Raw genomic sequence first — 6,499 nt, forward strand, 5'->3', positions numbered from 1 at the left:
CCCTGTGTTAAGTACATGCATGCGTCGGTCATGCTTGGCTCCTGTCGTGTTCTCATTGTTGCCACTCGCCGGCATTCTTCTCTGGCTATTTCCCTGACGTCAGGATCCGGTGACGTGAGTAATTTGTATGCGGTATCCACCAGGAAAATGTCAGAGTCTTCTGCTGCGAGTGGGACACCACATTTTCTGATCTGCATCTATTCTCTGCCACGGTGCTAGCTTGTGTCAGTATTTTGGTCCCGAGTTGCATTAGTTCCTCTACTGTTTGGATGTTTGGCAGAAGATGGAACCCAACTGGTCGTCCCAAGAAGAGCGTTGCTTCGCCATCGCTCTTCCATTGGATGGGCGTTTCTCCCACGTAGAACTGTGTCTGGCGCATTCCTCGAGGTCTTCGTCCAGACAGGTGCAATGATGAGCTTTTGCTAGGATTTAGGTCCAGTCCCTTCATACTGCATTGTTCTGTTGCTATGTAGAGGAGTTGCTGTAGATTATCTTGCTGTTTTGTAATGATGGTTATATCGTCTGCATATGCTAAGCATGGGTGCTTGTGATGTTGGTTCAGTATCATTCCTTCGGCCGCGATTTTCCGCAACAGTGGTTCGACCGCTATATTGAACAGGAGACCATTATTGGGCACCCCTGTTGCACACCGCATTGCACTGGTGTCTTTTCTGTTTCTCCTTCCTTTGTTAGGATTCTTGTCGTCTTGCCACTGATGATGTCTCCTGCTACTGCTTCAAAATCCCGTCCCACCCCTATACGGTTGAGCGCTCTTTTAATGAGGTCCAGTGACACTGAGCCAAATGCATTGGTCAAGTCGAGTGCTGCTATGCAGGTATCGCCATTGTTCCGTCGTGCATCGTCCATGTGATGTTGAAGTATGTAGTTGTGTTCTATCACCCCATCACTTGGCATGAATCCTTTCTGTGCAGCGCACAGTACCTCGTTGTCAACGAGCCACCTTCTGAGTCGTGCTGTGAGGCATCCCGTGTACACCTTGTATATTGTGCGGCTCAGTGTTATAGGCCTCCAATTTGAAACGACTTCTGGGTTACCACCTTTTTTGGGGACAAGTATTGTTCTATATCGTTTCCAGGAGACTGGTATTCTCTTGGCTCTGAGACACACGTTGAATATGGCTGCCATAACTCGGCAGCTTGGGTCAGCCTTTCTCCAGTTCTCATATGATATTCTGTCTTCACCTGGTGACGAATTCTCTGCTGCTGCTAGTTTTGTAAATACTTCCTTCTCTGTGAAGGGCTGCATTTCCATCTCTGGTCTGTCGTGTGGCGGTTCGGGAATGTGCTCCACGGTATCTAGGTCACAATCCTTTTCAACCATCATGTGTTGGAAGTGTTCCTCTATTCTCTCCTTGCTTATTTCACATCTTGCGCCGTTCCCATCGGCAATTAGCCGTATTGCTCGGCGACGGTTGTATTTGTACAGCCTCTGGATCTGTTTGCAATCATTGATATCGGTGATTTTCCTGGTCGTGTTCTGTCCATGAGAGATGTTTATCCTGTTTGCCGCTTGAATTGCTACCTCGATCTCAATCAGTACTTCTTCAAATCTTGCCCAGTCCAGGTTCCGCTGGATCTCATACACTGTGCCCAGAAACGGCTCCAGTATCCATGTCTCCTCAGCTTCATCTCGCTCTTCATTCGGTTCAGGAGTTATACCAATCTGCTCCTGTATGTTGCCTTCACCACTTAGTGTTTGAGTTGCTTCACTTTGCCATAGTGGTGTAAGGGATTCACTGAGATTACTTTGGCTTCCTTCATTTGTTTCTTGACTTTGCATTATCTGTTCCCCTGTTTGGGTACTGTCTCCACCATGTTCTTCATCGGGGCTTAGAGGTGACAGTGGCATTCTTGGCATGTGCAAGAGGGGTGTCAGGTCCGCTGGGTGCTGTGATTCCTCTCTTGGTGAGGGTTCATTTTGGAGCAGCTGGCTCGGCGTTATCGACCTCAGTCGCGTTTCTTGATCGTCTGGGCTCAGTGGTGACACTGGTGTACTTCTCCCAGAGACGGGGCGTGGTGTCTCTGGTCCTTCCACTTCTCCATCCCTGGGTGGAGGTGTCCATCTGTGACTTTCTCGTTGCCCTTGTGTTTCTCTTTGCTGCTGTTGCTCGTAATTCTGTGGCTGCTCCCTCTGCTCGTTATCCCTATTTTCCCCAACTTCCTGTGAGGGCTGGGCGCTTGCTGGATTGCCTTCAGCCTGTTGGTTCCCCTGTCGTTGCTCCGCCTGACGTTGGTTGTCTCTCCTCCTCCACTGCCGTACATGTGTTGCTACCTTGTGGTTATTCAATCCTCTCTTTGTTGGGGCAGAGTAGTGGCAGTATTGCACGTCGCACTGGAAACGAAACTGGGGAACCCTTTGCCCCTCCCTCATCTGCCTGTTGAGGATGCACGTGTGATTGCTTGGCCGGATAGTCAGTACCAGATAGCACCCTGCACACATGTTCATATATTCGTTGATTTTCTTGTTGTGGGCTTCCTTTAGATGTCGGACTAGTGATTGCTTGCAGCCAGACCACCCCGATGACGCACATTCCCATGGGCATCCCTGCGTCCTCTCTGTGCATTTGAAGGATGGTGGTGCAGGGAACCATATGGTCAGCATTCGGTTTCTTCTTTCCGGCTGGCGATCTCCTTCGTTTCTTCCCCTTGGCTCTTCGTCGTCCATCTTGCTTTACCCACACGAACACCCACACACACATGACAACCCCCTTACCAGGGTGTACCCGCACTATCACGGTATTCCTGGAGGATCGGCCGAGAGTTGTGTACCGACCTCCTTTTCGCCATCACAAACCCACTCGATCGCAAGGTGATGGTTTACCGGGGAGGGACTTTGGGACGAATACACTTCTATGAGTGCAGGTCCCTCAGCCAGTACTAAGTAAGGAAGTACAGAGAGGAGGGAATAGCCACGTGTGAGAAGCACCCACGTGGGGTCCCGTGGGACCAGGTTTGGGGCTTTGCAGGCCCCCCCAGTATGTTTCCTCTCACTGCATGGTATTAGTAATAACCACCGCAATGGTGAAATACTGGGTTCCCTGCTCACCACCTAAAACAACAAAGGAGTAACTCTGTTACTTTCACCCCCAGAAAGTCCAAATCTGTGCTCTTCCTTCTATGTAAAAAAGAACACTGATTATGTACTCTCCATTAAGCTGATAAGAACAGATACTACACTTTGATCTTAGCCAAAAGGCCGAGAAGCGATGACGATTGTTGTGTTGCAATCAAAGCAATGCACATTACACAATAACCTTACTTTAGTTTTAAATTGGTGCAACAAGAATTTATCTCGAGTTCTGTTTGCAGATAAACAGTCAAACTCCTTATGCATCAACACTAGTAATCTATAATAACAAAAACCGTAATTATATTACCAATTATTATACTATTCTTTACACTTCATTGGTATATTACCATTTACAATTTTTAGTTTTCCTTAATCTTAAAAAAAATCACTTTTGTTCGTTATTTCTTTCCTTCATTCTTTCAATTCAATTTAAATTTCAATTGTTTATTCCTTGATAGAGGAAGCGGGATCCTAGTGCTGTCACTAGGTACCCCTGTACAATGACACCAGAATCATCTGGCAAGTGTGAAAAGTATATACAGTATAAATATTATAAAGGGGCTTACTAAAGCCTAAGGAAGGAAGGATGTTCCTTTAACACATAATTAATATTATTTACAAAATATCTGGCCAGTATTGGGAGGATCATCGTGTCTCCGTCAGGGGGTCGTGGAGTGTTGGTCCAGCAGGCGTCACGGAAGCGTTGTGTGTGGGGACATCGTAGGAGGTAGTGGATAAGGGTGCGGCTGTCGGGTCTTCTGCATAACGCACAAGAGCGTTGCTCAGGGGATGTGGGGATACCAATCTCCCAAGCAAAGTCATACCCGATGATGATACGGGCAGCAATCACGTCCCCCTTCCGCGACCCTTTCCCGTAGACGTACGAGAAGTCAGGAAGTTTACGGAGGACATCGTACCATGTGGGCGGGGAGTCCAGGGGGATGGCTGCTTCCCGAGCTTCTCTCTGTTTGCGGCGGATTTGGGTCCTAATCTGTAAGAGTGTTCGAGGAACAACGTAGTCAGGTGTGGCCTTGTTGCAGCCAGTCTTGGCAAGGTCATCTGCTGCCTCATGCCCCAAGATACCGACATGACTAGGTATCCATAGGAATGTCACAGGACGGCCTTCATCCTGAAGTGTGGATGTTAACCCTCGTATTCGGAGGATGAGGTCCTTATTTTCCCCAGATCCAAATGCGATCCCGTCGAGAGCAGACCTGGAATCGCAGCAGACAAGCAAGGGGCAGAAACCATCTGCTTCTTCCTCAGCGAGAAGGGCAGCAAGGAGGGCTATTAGTTCAGCCTGAGTGGAGGATGCCCGGTCAGAAACTCTGAGAGACAGTTTGATAGGCTCAGGGGCATGAGGACGGGAGATGTAGACACCAGCCCCGGCCCTACCTGTAGCGGGGTCAACAGAACCATCAGTGTAGAGGACGACCCTACCTGGGGACCAGTGAGCGATCCTGGAGAGGTGGTATTTGCAGAGAATAACAGGGTTCACCTGGGATTTCGGGAGCGGTCCACCGAGGGCAATCACTTCAGGTTGAAAATCCAGCCAGGGAGAAGGAGACGAACCAACAGCAGGGGTGACAACAATATCAGGCAGGAGGTCGTGTTCCTGAAGGGCTCGGATGAGTGACCCTCGCCACTGTCTTCTAGATGGAGGTCGGTCTCGGACAGCAGTAGTCAAGTTGGTTTGGACATAGTTGCCCCTAGGATCCCGTAGAATGGAAACGGCAGTTTTTAGGTAAAACTCCTGGACACGATCCTGTAAGGGGGAAAGACCAAGTTCGGTATATAGAGAAGTAGAGCGTGTCCACTGAGGAGCCCCAAGGATGATACGAGCAGCTTTCCTCTGGACAACTTCGAGACGGTTGACAGCAGTCCGACTAATGTTGACGAGGGCAGGGGCGGCGTAGTCGACACAGGAACGGACAAAAGACTTGTGCATGGTGAGAAGTACAGGGATGCTGGCACCAAGGGAACCCCTGCACATGGTAGAGAGGGGAGCGAGACGCCGAAAACATATGTCTCGAAGATAGCGGACTTCAGGGATCTGACAACGTGTGCGAGTTACATACACACCCAGGTATTTTGTCTCATTAACCCAGTCCAAGGGCGTTCCTGATAAGAAAAGGGGTGGAGGTACAACATGACCGTGCCACATGGCTTTTGTTTTCGCAGTTGAAAGAAGGAAACCAAGTGAATCACACTCTCTGGAGACCAGATCAAGGGCTTCCTGCATGCTGAGGTAGTCAGGGGCTTGGAGGAGGACATCGTCGGCATATCCTGAGTGGACAACTTCTGTCGGCCACGGGAGAGATGCAATGGAGTGCATGAGAGTGTTAAACAAGGTGGGACTCAGGACTCCACCTTGAGGGGTGCCGAGGTTCATTTCTTGAACAGGAGACATAGAGCCTTCAACGCGAACCCGGGCCTGACGTCCAGTGAGGTAAGAGGCGATCCAATGTAGAAGTCTCCCTTTAACCCCTAACCGTGCAAGTTCAGCTAAAATGAGGGCAGGCTGAGCCGTATCAAAGGCTCCCTTGATATCAAGGAAGACGGAGACGCTGGCAGTCTGATTGCAATAAAAGGAAGCAATGGAGTGTGCTGTGCTGCGATGTTGAATAAAACCATTGAGGGAGTTGTGGAAGCCGCCTATGGTGTGAAGAAGGCGACGATGGAGTATCCTCTCCATCATCTTGCAAACACAGGAGGTAAGACTAATGGGTCGATATTTCCCAGGATCTCCCGGCTTAGGGATGGGGATAATAGTGGCATTTTTCCAGTTGGACGGGAGAACCCCATGTTCATAAGACATATTATAGAGAGCAAGCAAGGGGCCGTTAAGAATATTAGTACAGGCGTTGAGGATGGAGTAGGTTATCTGATCATCCCCAGGAGAGGTGTCTTTTCTAGAGCGACGAGCACTGTCAAGCTCGAACTGTGTGATGGGATGATCAGTGGGGGCAGGGGAGGTAAGAGCAGCACGAACAACAGGCTCAGACGCATCGATGCGGGCCTGCACTGCCTCCTGCATTGGATCTGGAAGTGCCTCTGGGGAGGAAGCTCGTGCCCAGTCCTCCATTAAAGAGCAGGCAAGGGAGGCGGGATCAGGGTGGGGAGGAGGCCTCCGTCGAGTACCCCGTATAGCATTAATCCGATTCCATACATAAGAGGGTGACGACTGGAACGATAGAGACCCCGTGAAGGATAGCCAGTCCGCCTCACGTATCCGACGGCGCTGCTGAGGTGCAAAGGAGCACCAATTTTTGAAGTCTTCCCAGTCCTCTGGAGACCAAGACCTCCGTATGGCAGAGTGGAGATCACGGGTTACCTGCCGGAGATGTCTCATGGCAGGGATACGATACCAGTAGTTGGTGGCACTTCTGGGGTGACGGGGAGGGCGTGG

At 49.9% G+C, this 6,499-nt stretch overlaps 1 pseudogene; it reads right to left on the minus strand.

Annotated features, from left to right (window-relative positions):
• Positions 1-3,108: 3,108 nt before the first annotated feature.
• LOC121858243 lies at positions 3,109-3,228 on the minus strand (annotated as a pseudogene).
• Between the last annotated feature and the right edge of the window lie 3,271 nt (positions 3,229-6,499).

This window comes from Homarus americanus, unplaced genomic scaffold (assembly GCF_018991925.1).
Source record: "Homarus americanus isolate GMGI-L3 unplaced genomic scaffold, GMGI_Hamer_2.0 scaffold12891, whole genome shotgun sequence".
Classification (NCBI taxonomy): Eukaryota; Metazoa; Arthropoda; class Malacostraca; order Decapoda; family Nephropidae; genus Homarus; species Homarus americanus.